This window comes from Rhipicephalus sanguineus, chromosome 5 (genome assembly GCF_013339695.2).
Source record: "Rhipicephalus sanguineus isolate Rsan-2018 chromosome 5, BIME_Rsan_1.4, whole genome shotgun sequence".
Lineage (NCBI taxonomy): Eukaryota > Metazoa > Arthropoda > Arachnida > Ixodida > Ixodidae > Rhipicephalus > Rhipicephalus sanguineus.
Genome location: NC_051180.1, coordinates 125,522,011 through 125,535,775, shown reverse-complemented (window position 1 = coordinate 125,535,775; position 13,765 = coordinate 125,522,011). Strand labels below are relative to the sequence as shown.

Genomic DNA, 13,765 nt, shown 5'->3' with positions numbered 1-13,765 from the left:
CGGTGCCCGCGCTCCGTCATGCACACTTTGATCAGGTTTGTTGTTGTGTCATGCTGCTAACCTCGATGATAGGATCGATTCTCGGCCACAACAGCAGCATTCCGACGGGGGGTGAACAGCAAGAACGTGCACGTGCCTAGGTACAGCAGCATGTTAAGAAATGCCAGGCGGTCAGAATTATTCCACAGTCCTCTTAAAGGACCCCTGACACCGAATTTGGAAACTCGAGATGCTTGTGTTGTTTGATAGTCCTGCATGCGGGGGCACTTCTGACCGATTATGAGTGACGAGCGTTGCCTTTAAGATATTTTAATTTGGTTTTAAAGTAAGCCTGAGTGCTCATCTGAATTTTGAACTCCTATCAACATAACCACTAGTATGACGTAGACGTAGGCCCCTTGTGACGTTGCAGAGGTAAAGCAAGTGTTGTCGACGTCACAGACAGAAATATGCGCGGTGCATGCACTGTGGTATATTGCGAAGCATGTTTGCTCTCCCACCTTCTTCTTCGGTACATGTCGGCAGGCAGCGTGAGCTCTCCGTGTGTGTGTTCTCCAACTGGCAGTTCAACAAGCGCGTGGCTGACGTCACCCAATACTGAGCGCATGTCATCACACGTGCCCCGAGGCGCGACCGCCGCGGCGCGGCGCTAGTTTCTTATCCTCTTTCGGCGCGCGTTTTGAACCTACACTAAAAATGACCATAATTAACGCTGCCAGGATTAATTAGACATCACGTTGGAGCATTTACGGTGTCATTCCGTGGTTACAAGACATAGACCTACTTATTACAACATAAATGTCACAAACAAGAAATCGGCTGTCAGGGGCCCTTTAATCAAGTCGTGGTTTTGACACGTATGACACCGTATTTACATTATTAGGTTGCCCTGTTCACGGGCGATTCCTTTCAGGGATATGATGGTTTCCCCTCTACAATTGTTATTTGCATCGGATGCATGCGCGTATCTGTGAACAGCGATTTTGCCTGTGTGCCAAGCCCCGCGCAGTTACAAAAACACGTGCAGTATTGAGGCTTGCAAAATATCTCATAAAGTGCTTGCCCGAGAATACTGCCACAGTTGTTTGTTTTTCTTGTGTACTCGCTCACTCATCATGTTGTTTAGTTTCAAGTTTTCCTCACAATCATTTCGGGGCTTCATTTCACTACAAAAACAAGTTGAGGTTAAATTGCGGACACTTCTTATTGCTGTAATGTTGTGTCTTCATGCAGCATCGTATCAACGGCGCTGTTACACTAGTAAGTATCCGTTCAGATAGCCAGCTCAGAAATTAATTTTCCTTGCATTTGATTACCCCTGACCATCATCACCCTGTATATGGACATGACGTTGCGAGATTAGTCATTGACTCATTGGGGCAAAAGACGTTTACAGTGGAACCTCGTTAATGCGTACCTGCCGGGAACGCCGCATAACTACGCACAAAACGGTAGTACGCATTAACCACCAAGTAAAAATTTGCATCTCCTCGCGTACGCCATTGCCGCCAGCAAAGAAATAAATACAGTGCCACAGCAAATACTGCCTAAAGTACCCATTGCAAAGCCTTTTCTTTCTCTTTGCCAAAGTGGAGAAAAGATTCTGGTGCTCTTGCACGACCGTCCGATAGCGCGCGGTGGCGACGCCAAGGAGCATTTCGGAACTATTACAGGGTCCGGTATACGCAGTGACCGACATAGTGACAGAACGGACAGTGTCGGCTTTCCGCGATATATGTGCGTGCATCTGTACCGCGATCTGCTGCTAAAACGAAAATGGACGCAGTTCCAGTGAAACGCGGTACGGCTGCGTGGAGCCGATCGTCTCCTGGCTAGTTGCATGCAGCGCGTCGCCTTCTCGGCTCACGCCGTCACTGCCGGGCCGCTTGCTGTACCGCACGCGCGCATTTGTCGTGGGAGTGTTCTTCACACCCACTTCGCTCCAGACCATGCACAGATGCGGCGATGACGAACTTCCTGCAAGCGATGTGCACTTCGCAACGCTCTAGCGGTCCTGGCACTGGACGGAAGCGCGTTTGGGGTGGTCGCCCAATAAAAGCGTGCAGTAAGCGCTACGCTTGCTGTGCCGTACGCTTGCGTTTAGCGTGATAGCGTCAATACAGAGGTTTCGCGTCGCCCGCGACCAGCAACGCTCAACTCCGCAGCAGCGAGCGGCTTTCGTTTTTACAAAGCGGCGCGCGCTTGGAACACTGCCCCGCACGACGCGGCAGGGATCGGCGGCCCAGTGCGTGCAGGTTGTCGCCTATTAGAGGCGTGCAGTAGGCTTAAAGTAGTGCTGTGCGGCACGCGTGCTCGAGCAGATATCTGAAGATACCTATTGTGATAAGGTTGCTGGCGATAAGTCATGCTGGCGCGTTCGTCGGTGGCCGCCGCCTCACCTTCGTTCTTTCCCGATGCTTACCCGCAATCGCACGGAAGTCGGAATCAGTGATCAATCAATCTACGCACTTCTCGAAAAGACGGAAAACCTTTGGCGGCACATGATGGCGTCCGGAAGTGCAGCGGCGAAGCAAAATTTTATGCCACAAAAAGTTATCGCGGTACGCAGGATATGCACTAACTGGTAGGCGTAGGACAAAGCACTACGGCTTAAAGGGGTCATGAACCACTTTTCCAAGTAATGATCTAATGGCCTCAGTATCGGAGTGTACTGCCTCCCGAATCGATTGCCGCAAAAATTTCTCGAATCCGTCAAGAATCAGCGGAGTCACGGGGGTTTGGCGCACGCTCCCAGCGCTTTCTCTCTTTTCTCGTGCCGGCGAGCGCACTGGAAGCTAGACAGGGAGGGATGGCATGGGGGAAAGAAGTTACGCCAGCGCGCGTCATGAAACGCGATCGCTCTCCCGCTGTGATTCGCTTGCGCGAGTGCGGCTACCGTGTACTGAGGAGTGCGGCGCCGGCAAGTGGCGGCCCCCCGCGGCAAGAAGCGCATCTGATCCGAACGCCGCTCTCGATTTACGTCGGCTATCGGCCAATAAGCATGCTATGTCTCTTGCTACGTACAGCGGACAGACGCCCCGCCCACCGACGAGAGTGAGAACCGGCCTCTGTTTGAAAAGAGGGTGCCTGGGGAAACGGCAACTTCGCGCTCCGCTTGTGGCCATTACGCGGCGCGCACGACTGTAATATTTGGCAGAGCAGTTCATAGCCGTGTCAGCTTTCCGCAGGATGTGTTTTTTCAATCAGCCTAAGGGGTGCTTCATGACCCCTTTAAGCGGTCAGCGAATGCATTAGGCTCTATGAGACTCGGTCGGGGATTCGTCGCAACTACGTTATAACTGTCAGTACGCTTAAAGCGGGTACGTGTATTAACGAGGTTCGACTGTATTACGTGAGCCACGTTGCTGAGAAATAAATCAAAACAGTTCAGAACGCTCATTTCGACTTTCAGGAGTTTGTTTTGCAAGTGATTGCTATCAACAGTGCTCCCACATGAATTTAACATGACCGCTTGTGACGTGGCGGTTGATCGGACCAGCAGTTCATGCGAATCGGGGTATATGGCCACATAATCCCATACGACTGTTAATTGATAAGAAATCGCTACATAATCCAAGTATACTAACATCTCAGCATTTATTTTTGAAACCATTTTGTATGTGGCAGTATTATTTTGTTTAATGTTGTGGATATATTAAGCGATTCTTTATGACAGACAGATTCATCCAAAGTCTCCTGCAGCAGAAAACGCAACTTTGTCAAATCACCTAGATAATCTGCCGAGGCAGACATAACTTGTACGACAAACTGCAATGTAGTTGGTGAATTGAAAACGTCCTAATTTTATTTATAATTCTTCGGGACACATGTTCTAACTGTGCAGTGTACAACAAGCTGTGATGAAGTTACAACCATTAGTGTAAATGTTTCTTTAGCACCGATTTCTTGGAGTACGCGGTGAAAACAATGCATCTCTTGCTTCTTGCAACGAATATCTTCCGTTCGCACGAGAGTTCGCCCATTATAAGCTATATTATTCAAGCTTTCCGCAGATTACTTAACTTTTACAAGTAGTAAAAACATCCCCCTTCTACCTTGGGAGATTTGTGTCGCAAGAAAACAGTAACCACCGTCGTATTGAGAAAGAGTGGGTACACGGCGGCCGTGAGTCCTTGCCATGATGTCACATCGCCATGACTGCCGCACCGCCAGTGTTTGTTCTCGGTGCTAATAGAGGCATGGTGGCTGCGACTTTCTGCTGATAACCATTGAAGTCATGGGTTCAGTTTCCAGCCACCACAGCCACGTAGCTGTTGGGCACTGGCGAAGCGCTGGCGAACGGCATTACAGAAGTTTCAGCTGATTACAAGCCCACTTGGACTACGACAGAAATGAAATGCCGTTCTGAGCAGCAACACACGCACGTCCATTTCATAGCATGCTTTAACTTAAGCAATGGCTTGTCTAAACCACGGCAGTGTTTGAACACACAAGGTGTTGTACCGTACTTCATCAAAATGGTGTCGGAGCGCCTTCACTACTGCTCCATTGCAATGAAATCGTTTACCTGTCCAGCATACGATACAGAACTCTTTAGTGATATCTCTTGTCCTTGCTTGTTTGTTTTTAGTATTTTTAGTATATTTTTAGTGTAGTTTTTTTCAAGTTAAACAGCTTATTGCATAAAAACACTGTTGACACTGATTATGTACGTAAGGGGAGTCTGACTGCCTTGCTGCGTTTAGAAAATGCCTGGAAAGTTATAAATGTAAAGCATAATGATGTCGCAGAAATGCAAAAAGGCACGAGCACTAAGATTACACAAATGCGTTTATATTAACCATCGTTCTCATGGCAGCTGAACGATTAGTGCAAGAGATTTCTGTAGCAAGTTTTGTGTGGAATTCTACAGACCAGGACTTTTTGACATGCCACGAAAATTAGAGGTTGTACTTGCACGACAAAGGTGTCAGAACAATGCAGTGGCTTTATTTGATCAAAGGGGTAGTAGATTTTTCACTATACAATGGTCAACCTGAATGCACAAGTGAAATGAAGTGTCATCTATACTAACCGTGCTGAGAGCAGGAGCTATAGCGAGAACTAAGTCAGTTTTTCAATATTTTGTACTTCACAATAGGAACCACAAGATAGAAGTCAATATATCAACACAATGGTAGCTTTATTCGAATGTAACAATGCAGTGATCAACTGGTTGCATGTAAGGTGTGGGTAACATGGACGCAACAAATGTCTCGCTGATTTTGCATTTATTGTGAAGGACAAAGACATCCTTAATGTGTGGGCTCTGCACAGTATTCAGTGATGCAACATTCAGTAAATGCTGTATAAACATGTGCTACTATATGTACTACTTTTATAAGCCTGTTTACTTGCCTAAAGTCAACAGAACACAGTAACTGTTGCATCAAAGGTTGTCATGTAAATTGTAGTTGTAATTCCATGGATCACTTTGGCAAACAAAATTATAGCGTAGTACAATTACATGGCAAATTGTGCAGGTGTCCAGCATATGTCCATATATATTAATTTCATTCTTCACAATAGGAACTGGAAGCTAATTATCAATGTATCAATACCATTGGTAGCTTTATTCAAAGACAACGTGCAGTGGCCAACAAACTACATGTTGCGTGCAGAGAACATGCACATGCTTTTTAAGTAATTCTGTTCATTGATTACATAAGTGCTGCCTCTAGAACTCTATAACGAAATCACATTTGTAAGCAGAACAGTAGATAACAATGTAACGAACGAAAGCTCGTCTATTGGTATTAATATTTCTGTCAGAGAAAAGTTGCACCATTGTAGTTGGTTGAAAGTTTCTTCTTCAACCATACGGAATGTGCCGCCAGTGCAACCGCGTCTTCGTGATGGTAATGTCTTCTAACTTATCACTAGAAAGTGGTACTGATGCTGTTGCATGACTCATCCTTTGCTGATGAGGGTGAGAACATCACAGTTGTCTTTTCTGTCTCTCCTAATTGATCCAGTAAGAAGCTCTTGCACAGGGAAATGCTGCAAGATACGAGTATGTATATATTGGTTGGGCTCAATATACGCAAAACATTCCAGTAGTGACATGTAACAAACGTTTCACGTTCCACAAGCAGGGGCACATTCACGAAAGGTTATTGCTAAGCACCAGCGAAATCTGCAGAAAGTGTCGAGAGTGCAACACCGTTACACGATGCTCCAAGCCTGACCACCAGGAAGGAGTGGGCTCATAGACAGAAGTGTTTGTGGTATGCTAAGCCAGATTCACAGCCCAAGCTCACATGTTAAATATACATTAGATGCAACATTATAAAGGCTAGAAGATGCCTCCAACTGTTAGCATTCCTGGCCAAAAAATACAGCCTCGCACATAAAAGAGCAATACATCCGTACATGACGTAATATGATAGATCGACTCTCGTTAATCACCAACATTAATTGGGTTTGCCTGGCATCACATGGTTATGAAGACACCATTCTTGAGAGTCGTTTCCTTGTACACTGTGAAAGATAGCACATGCTCCAGCATATATAGTTTAGGTTAGCACAGCATGAAGAAAAAGAGCCCGCAGCTGTAAAAATTTATCTTTTGACGTGTGTGACAGTCCATGCACAAATAATTTCATGTGCATACAAACATATTCATGAAACTAAATATTGTCATCAGAAGAGCCACTTCAAAAAAAAAACATGAGAAGTAAAATGTCCGTAAAGGCTGACCAATAAGGGTCTGGGACATGACAGTAGTGGGCTATGGGTTTACATGTACCTGATTTGTCATACAAGCACATTAAAAGTTTTCTTCACTGGCAAGTAAGATGACCACTAACACTGCGCATGCATCCACTAATTTGCAACTATATTTCGTCCGAGAGAGAGGTTACACTTTCTTGGAGTGAGCTGAGCGATTACCATCTGTTAAGATGAGCAGGAGACCCTCAACGCAGCGGCACTCAATGCACATCTTCCTTCGTAGAATCCTTCATCAAACACAGCAGGGCAAACTTGTTTTCCTGCAGGCAAACAGCAATTTATCTCATTAGCATTTCTTATGTTAAACAGTGTGACTCTTTGCAGGTGAAACCAAATTTGTAATGCCATCTGAAGTCATTGAGCTTTAAGCTTAACATCTACAATTAGGGATGTAATTACTAACTCCCCAATTCATTACTTGTCACCCTCCCTACCAGGTAAATAAACATGGCATGTACTAAGAGAGAGCAAACAACTTTGTCCTTAGAACTGCAGGTTATACCATTGATTGATATGATAAGGGTTCAAGATGTCAAACACAAACAATATAGGAAACAGTGATGACAAGGGAACTTGGTTACAATGCTCCTTTCAGCGATTTACAGCAGATGATTTAGTACTTGGCATAAAGTACTGAATGCTGACTGTTGAGCTCTTTGGTACTCGTATACAAAAACACTGCAGCGCATAGATGGCAACATGGGAAATGCGTGGAGTAGATATGCGGAATGCAACTTTCAATCTATTTACTCTTAAAGGAAAATGAAATGTGCTGAAGAGATTAGCACTTCTAGATTTCTAATGCCTTGCATTTGTTGAGAGCTTTAATAAAGAACATAAACATGTAAGTGAGCTCCATTGATGCTGTATTGGAAAATACGGTAAAGCAACACCCACAAAAGATGATGTTGCACCTGTAAATGGTAGACTACAATCATTCGTGCATAAGAAAGTTAATTACAAAGTTCATTGCATTGAAGTAGAACAATGCAAACTGTACTGGTGTTTCAGCAAATGCAAGATACTGCTACCATTCCATGTCCTGGTTCATACGGTGCACTTTCAGAACCTGAAGGATGAAAAATTTGTCATTCGGTCGTTATAGCAAAGCAGTTCTGTGAAAGGCTGTGAAATAAAGCAGGGAGAATTCATTCCTTCCTAGCAGGAAGCTACAAAGACACCCATGTGGGTCTCTTAAGAAGAAAGGTTCTCAGTTGAAGAATAATGGAAGAAAAACCCCAGATCAGGTCGAATTTATCTTCCAACTGTGAAGCCTTCTTTGCTACAGTTTGCTGCGACAGTTTTTGCAGCGTTAGCTACACTGGCCGAGGCGGAGCAGTTTCACGTGGCAGTTGGAGAGCCGTGCTGTGCATGCGCGAGGAGCAGTGACGTCGCACGGCGCACCAGAGCCGCTGCCGCCGCCGCGCGCGCCTCGCCGGTCTCCGCATTCCAGAGGAGTGACGTCATAGCCGTGGCAGACGCATTGGCGCCGGTGCGCGCCCAGCTGTGCGCCTCCGTTATGCAGTGGCCATCTGATGCTGCGCCGGAGCCGCTTGATAGCGCCTTTCATTTTGCGCGCATACGCAGACGTATCAGTGGAGGTATACATATAGCGGGGAGGAGGAGAAGAAAAACGGAAGGACAAGGAGGTTAGCCACTTGTCAGACCGGCTGGCTGGCATTTGCCAGTATGGTATAGCCATGAAGAAGGAGAGCGCAAATGCTGCTAAGCGGCACAGAAAAGCGGAGAAGCTTGACAACCAGGAAAGCTAAAATAACCAGCTGAACCTTACCTAACGCTACGTATATCCTGGCACAGCCGAGCTAAGCCACTGCAAATTTCTTTACCTTTTCATGCTCTCTTATTAAGCACAAAATCGTGTCTTTTATAGGTAAACAGTCCTGCCTGACATATGCTTGGCAATGTAGAGCTCACCTTTCAGCTCCAAGGATCATCAGAGGAATGGGCGTTGCAAAATCTTCAGCACTTTTCGAGCCTCGCTGTAGTCTCCTTTCTCTGCTGCATCAATAGCTTGTTGTGCTATGTAGTTCCTGAGGACAAACCTGCAAGGTGTGTGCATTGGTAGAACAATGCCTGAAACATTTGTACTCGTTGCCTCAGAACCTTCAAGATAACATTAGCTATCAAATCTGGTAATGCCGGGCCGCCTGAAACATTACAAACTCAAGCAAGATAATGACTTTGTGTTTGCACATTCTCAACTCTAGGTGAAATTGCCTTGGTTCATCATTGGACAAAGAGTTTTCAAGCTGCTGAGACTTACTGGCAGCCTGCACTGTAATTACACACTACACTTCAATGTAAATGAAGAAATGTATTGGGTGAGGTGGTACAGTTTCATATATGTTACAAAAAAAAAAGAGTGTGCAAGACTGAGACAACTGAAGGGAAGGAAGAGCACTTGTGCTGTGTGGGAACAGGGGTCAGGTTCGTTCTTAAATACTTAAGGAAGGGTGCAGCCCCCATTGCTTGGTTATCAGCAATAGACGCTCACATACGTATGCCTTCTGTCACAAATACATGCATACAAACAAACAAGGCAGGCCATGTAGTCACCAGGGGGCAACCAATTGTCGTCATAACGTGGAAATGTCAGGAAAGGAGCATGGAGTTGTTTTTTGAATTTTTAGCCTTCCTAAGGTGCACAGCGCTGCCTTATTCTCCAAAGATAATCGTCACGATATTCTGTACACAATGCACGCATTTATTTGAAATGTGCAAAAGAACATTGAGAAAATGCAGGGGCCCTTCAAGTGGTACAAGGGAAGGCAGGTATAGAATTAGTGCTGAAGGATGTTCCTCATAGCTTTTGAGTGACCACTGAATTACTAATGAAAGCACTGAAAACTCTGTGTTGGTTTTTGAAACTATTCGCCGCGAGATAGGGCTACAGGTGGCAGCACCGTCGCCGCGCTAGTGTGGATAGGCGGTTGTCGGCGCGTATACAAACGCACACAACAGTGCTTCGTTGTGAGCGACTTGACCCGATTTCCGGCAAACAAAATGAGTTGACTGCAGCTTTCTGGTAATATGGGCACTCTTCATCCCCGAATTATTGCACGAAGCGCGCCGAACGTTACTATTACTTGTGAAAAAAGCGCGTATTCTGCCAACGAACGGGTTGCTCGCCTTCGGCAACAGTCGGCGTTTTCGCAATGGATGACGTTTTCTTGTTGATTTATTTGTACATGTTCAGCTGGTGTTCCACCTACTACGCACTGCTGTAGCGCGACTGAATTAAGTATTTACTTCTTGTTCATTTGAATACCCCACCCCCTCCAACAAAAAGAAAGCCCATATTCCTGCACGATGAGTTCAAATAGCACTTTGTGCACTGCATGCTCAAATATTCACCCGCATTTCTTGTTCAATTCTCCATGAAATGTTGGACAGTTGGTAGCTTTACTGAGGAAAGAAAGCTACGTGGCTGACAGCGCTTTAGCGCTACGGAGACATTTAACACGCACACGCTTGTTTTTATTCCAGTAACAGTACACAAAGGCAACTGTACAGCATGGACTTCGATTGATTACTTGCACGACAGTAATGGAAAAAAGGCCCGGTTACTTCACAAGACCAAAGTACGTTTTTTCATGCGAATAATGTCCGCTGCCTTCCATCAATCTATAACAACGCAACACAAACTCTCAAGATAATGTAAAGAAAAAAAGATGTGGCTTCGCGTGAAATTACTCCGACATAAATGTGAAGTACGCCGTTTGGATTAATTTTGACCATCAGGGCTCTTTAACGCGTACCTTAATCTAAGTACACGGGTGTTTTTGTATAATTTAGCCACAAGTTAAAATTGCACAGGGCAACTCATTTTTGAGATTTCCGTGTCATCCCATTTTCTGTTCTTTTTAGGGGACAATTTAAGTACGGAAGTGTCAGAGGCGACTTGACAGAAATATTTCTCTGTAGTGGGCCCAGGAGGCGATCGCGGCCAGAGGATTCCTCGACTAAGGGACCCTCCCACCTAGAGTGACCCCAAGCTTACGAGCTCGGGAACACTGTTTCGGCAAATTAAAAGTTTATTTCATCATCATCATCTGTAGTGGGACCAGGACCGTACACAACTAAAGCTCGTCGCATAACCTATAAATGACAGTCCCGAAGTTATACACCTAACCACAACGCGCAAGTGCATGAGAGCCTTTTTTTTACCACCGAGCCGCTAAAAGGCTATATTCATATGAGATTTAATACTTCTCATATTTAGAACAACACCAAGTTCACTTTGCAGTGAGCTTGAACCACAAAACGGCACCTACACTGATATGACTCTCGTGAACGGAGGGTACGACGACCACACACAGCACTTGCGACAAGTGCACTCACTGATCTTATTGCAGTACATATACAGCCGATCAAGGCCAAATGCTTCTTTACATCGTGTTAGGCATACGTACGATCGGTTAAAGTTGCACTAACGCAAAGGAACAAACCGCCCTTTGAGGACCTGCATGACGTACGCGCACATGCAAACACAACGTGGCTAGCAGACGACGCATGGAGCAATCCACACTAGGCGCGGTTCAGCCAGAAGCCGCCAGGCGGCGACTCCGCTCGATCTCGCGGCCAATACCTCGGATTATTGTTGTTCATGACGTGAACTCTCTCATCCTGCAGGGCTTGCAAGTCTTTCACCCCTTCCACGTCTGTCGTCAGCCTCTTGCAGTATGCTTCGATCCAATCCGTCCACATCTTTTTGTTCCGGGCCTCAAAATCTTCCGCACTCATTTCCTGTGGAAACAGATAATGGGTGGCTCGCATAATAGTAAAAGTCTGGCTACACACTATCGAAGCACGCGTATGCATGTAGAGTAAGAATATTCGAGCAGTTCGAATATTCGAATGAACATTCCAGTATTCAAATTCGCTTCGAAACGAATATAAGTATTCTAATTTCGAAGTATTCGCAACGAACGAATAGAAATATATAAACCGCATGTACCCCCCTGTAAAGGTGTTTCACTGCAGTGGAGGGGTGCTTACTGTGATACACCTTTACAGGGAAATCCGCACTGCCGCGAAGCCTCACTTTCAAGGTTAAATGACATATTACCCTTACACATCGATTCATCATTTTTTTAAAGTTTAAATGCTCGTTATACCGACCTATACGATCTAAGGATAGTAAATTTTAAAAACGTAACTATTTACAGGTGATCACTTGCGTTCTACCGAAGGTTAAATCCTGCTGCTATTCAAAGTTGTTTCCATGTCCCTTTGAACCAAAAAGAATGACATTTGCACATGCCTTGCTTCAATTAAAAAAAAAATGTATTGTGCAGGTTAGTCGGGTGATGACAGATGTGCTCATTCTCCTTTATAATATGTGATATATACTATTAGAATTCGATTCGAAATTATTCGACCAAATCACTATTCGCATTGAATTCGCTTCGACCCTAAAATTTACTATTCGCACAAGCCTAATGTAGAGATAATGGTCACCGGGACAATTGGCAAACAAAGAGACGGGTTAGAGCAGATACTTCTACAGTTTCCAGGCAGAGATTTTAGTGCTTACAAGGGTGGCAGCACAGCCAGAACTCTTTATAACTAAGTTAAAGCATAAAATATTCCAAACAATACAATACTTTCGGGGAACACGAGAGGCTTGACGTGATTGCAATTCATTGAACAGGAAATACTGCCGGAGCCAACACTAGTAGGAAGACTTGTCTTAGTCAGAGCCTGACGTCCTGACAAAGACAAGTCTGTCTGTTGAAATGTTGGATCAGCAGCATTTCCTCTTCAATGATTTCTCATCACTTCAAGTATAAATTATCTTCATTACCTTCAATATTCATTACAGAGACATGTTTTTGCTGGGAAAAAGGATTGCGAAATTTGCAATTACTTCTTCGTATCTGATAATTTGTTATATCAGTGTTGGGGTTTTATCAAGGTTCACTGGTGTTATGCTTCAACTACGGCATATTCAATTAATTAAACCTGCCTAGCATACCCATCACCTTTTTTTTGTTCTCTCTGTGTGCCCTGATGTACTTTTAAGTTCTTACCTTAAGTTCTTTGGCCTTTTCTACCTGAGCCATAATTCTTTCCTTTGCGAGGGCACCTTTGCCAAGTTGCTCTAGCAATTCTGGATTGTTCTTGGAGAGTATAAGAAACAGCTGGAAATCTCTGTAAGAGGCAAAGAGAATCATTGTGTCAGCTCTATGGCATCAAGAGGCTCTATGGCAGCCAGATGAACGCATGCAGATGAGTGAATATCTGTACAACAAGCGTAAGTAAGCCATAAGGTCCGTCCAGAAAAAGTTGGGATTTACATCAAGAAGTAAGTTAAATTAAAGGTAAATCCACTAAAAACAATGAAAAAATCTAAGACAAATAAAGGCAAAGAAATAAGTATTGCATAGGCTGATGAAGTATCGCTAGCACCCGTGCAGTCGCTCCAAAATAAAAATGGAAGATGTTGAGATTCACAAGAAGCCATGGAATACTTTTCCACAAGTATAGTGTAGAGCTACATTTGAAAAAAAAAATGTTGATTATGAACGTTGATTCTAAAACTAGCAAGGCACTTGGCATGCATTGTATTTTCTTTGCTTTATGAAGAAGCTATACTGAGCAAGAAGTCTGCTGGAATAGTGGCAACGCAGCTGGTGAATGATTGCGGGAGTCCAACAGCCCATCTTGGCAGAATGAGGGTTGTAAACTACTCACCGAGAGCTGGTCTGAGATTTTAAGTGGTTGGTGAGTTCAGCGTGACTGCTGCAGCACGACAGGAGTTTCGATAGAAGGCTCTCCTTGCTAGGCCGTGGTCGGGGTGTCCGGGAACTGCAAGCTTGCTCAGACATCTGAACGACCTCGTGAATCGGCACCTGTCCTTTCCATGGTGTCGTAGAAGGATGTGACGAGGTCCCTGGAAATGATTCCGCATCAGTCGGCAATTGACGACTTGCAGAAGTTGGCTTCCGTGCAGAGTTTTTTTTCTACCCAAGAACTTTCGTTCACAGCACTTTCGTCACTCTAAGTGTCG

At 44.8% G+C, this 13,765-nt stretch overlaps 1 protein-coding gene across 1 annotated transcript in view; it reads right to left on the bottom strand.

Annotated features, from left to right (window-relative positions):
• LOC119394228 (uncharacterized) overlaps positions 1 to 13,765 on the bottom strand; it is a 164,308-nt gene that overhangs the window by 69,083 nt on the left and 81,460 nt on the right.